Source organism: Montipora foliosa, chromosome 9 (assembly GCF_036669935.1).
Source record: "Montipora foliosa isolate CH-2021 chromosome 9, ASM3666993v2, whole genome shotgun sequence".
Taxonomy (NCBI): Eukaryota; Metazoa; Cnidaria; class Anthozoa; order Scleractinia; family Acroporidae; genus Montipora; species Montipora foliosa.
This window is the reverse complement of record NC_090877.1, coordinates 42973598-42976097: the sequence shown is the minus strand read 5'-3', so window position 1 is coordinate 42976097 and position 2500 is coordinate 42973598. Positions and strand designations below refer to the sequence as shown.

General features: G+C 42.0%; 1 long non-coding RNA gene across 1 annotated transcript in view; it reads right to left on the bottom strand.

The window, feature by feature from the left end:
* Positions 1 to 1701: 1701 nt before the first annotated feature.
* The window catches only part of LOC137970777 (uncharacterized), a 5016-nt gene continuing 4217 nt past the window's right edge, over positions 1702 to 2500 (bottom strand). Inside the window, exon 2 of the long non-coding RNA XR_011116864.1 lies at positions 1702 to 1982. This is a non-coding gene — a long non-coding RNA (uncharacterized lncRNA). The remainder of the gene's footprint in view (positions 1983 to 2500) is intronic.

The following is a 2500-nucleotide window of genomic DNA, read 5'->3' as shown; positions in this document are numbered from 1 at the left end:
AACTTGGCAAAGGTGCCATCGTGCCATCGTTGCGACAGCTGAAAGGGGCACGCCAGATTGAGGGACATGTTAGTAAGACCTGTCACGTGGACTTGTCAACTGTCACGTGGACCTGTCAAGACTCGGTTCACGATTGCACCAAAACTATTCAGACTAATAGAACGTTGTACGACTTACCGTTGATCTCACTGCTGCCTTCATCAGATATTAAGTTTGCCCGTTCTACAATCCGGGTCAAAACACTTCGGGACACTTGTCAAATTTTGGGCGAAAAGTAGAGAATTTACTGTACATGCTTCCATCGTTATATGAGAAACGTTTGTTCTTCTTTCGCTGCCTTTTTTGCGCCCCCTTTCCCCCCAGACAATGTTGAAACATGCCAGCGATCGATGAACGGATCTTGATTTTGGAGACCGTGAAAAATCAACATTGTAATGGGGGGAGGGGGAAAAGCACGAATTGTCCCGACAGTTTTGACCAGGATTGTAGTTTCCACTGCACATCTGTTTCTATAGCAAAGTTCTCGCATTTGCCCGTGGACGATTTTGTCAAGCGAGAAACCATCAATTCCAAACTGAAGAGCTTGCTCCATCAATCCCAAAAATTCTGTCAGACGTTTATTTCAATTCCAATACTCTTCTGTGTTTATCTTTGTCGACCGGAACCCGCCTACGGTGGCGTTAGATTGCGACTTCCTCGCCGGAAAAAAAAAACTCACTGTTTCTTTTGTGATATTACAGTGGGAGGCTTCGTGGGCTCGATTGCCAGAAGTTGTTCTGCGATACTGAAGACCGCGCTCTTCTCCGGCCAAAAAGTAAGAAGATGACAGGAAATTCTATAGTTACCTTTAATGTGGTCACTCTTCTGATCTCTTCTTTCTGAAAACAAATATCCATAATGTAGGACCATGTCGGTAGTCGGTTAACATCTTTTTTGTCGGTAGTCGATAATTTTTTTCTCGTTTTGTTGGTATAGTCGGTAGTATTTGTCGCCCTTTGTCGCTAGTCGGTTAACCCCATTCAGACCCTCCTATCTGACTTTCACAACCCTACAGGATCTCCTACCTGAGATCGCCTAGCCTTCTTACATGCTGGCCTGGGATTGGGCTCGAAGACCAGTTGGGGAACTGGTCCTGATTCCAAGCCTCCGACGGCTGAACGGGCAGCACGGCTAAGATGCTCTCGATCATAATTGCATGACATATACACTGGTCGAAGAGAAAAGGAAAAAATGTCATGTTTTTCGGACTAGATTTTAAGTTAAACTTAGGGCTTCGGCTTAATAGGAACAGCTTCTATTCACTTGACCACGATGAACAAGTTACAAAGTTTCTTAAATATTAGGTATTTGTTGCCGGGCATCTGGAGTAGGATCACTATAATTCATCAATTCTTATTTCAAAATGGTTAGCTTTGTTTTAAGTGTGGAAGGACCTTTCTCGTTAGCTGTCTAAAATTACTTGTTAGCGAGTATTATCACACGTTTACAGCAGCCCGGTCTTATGACAAATAATTTGATTATTGTGTTTAAAAGTGATTTCGTTTAAGCAAACGGCGACTGGGTGGTCGTTGAGTTATTCCTGTGCAAGTAACCATAACATAAGGAAGCTCCTAAATTTGAGCTTTAGGCATGTTTTACACTTTGGACTGAGAACAATCGAAGCGCTTTTTCGACTGGGAGAATCAACTCACGGCTAAAATATTTGATTTTAGTTAACCTTTAATTGAGTGATGTGTTTTTACAGTTTTGACTGATTTAAGGGACCAAGAGTAAAGTTCAGACAACAAGCGTTTTACGAAACGTTGTCAGTCAGACCTTAGGATAACAAGCAATATCGATCAGCTTGAATTGGCTTTTTATCTACAAGATCTGCAAGTTATAAAACAGTGCACTTTGAGAATGACGATGCTGTTTATCTGAGTGTAGACTGGAATGTCTGTGATTGATATTTCCGTCTGGCTCTCCATCATGTATCCTAAAATCTGTATAAGGAAATCAACGTATTAATAGTGGTTGGTTCAGATGAAGACATATAATAGTTATAATAACAGACGATGATACCGTGACCCGGCGTTTAAAATCCTTTTTAGCATAAATTGCTGTTTTTGCCGGCACACACTAGCAGAGGCCTGGTTGAGAGTGGCATGCTCTTGGAGTACCACGTGATCGCGGTTTGCATTTGTTCAGCGAGTGAGGTATTGCACGGTCAGTCTTCGCCGCGAGCACAAGTCGAGTTTCGCTTATTGTTATATCGCGCTAAAAAAATGTTATGCCTTTGTTAGGCTGTATATGATAGCTTCCATTTGCATTGTAAATAGTGTTTTTCAATAAAAATACCTAGTCGTACCACTGCCTTGGTCGGGAGTACAATTACCCCGGTTTTTTCCACCGGCTGGTTTTTAGGACTTTCCGTGTCGATTCCGCTATGGTGCATTGCTGTTCTCTTTATAATGGATAGAAATAGAATTGATGTGTAAACGTCTTATGTACAGATTCCAGT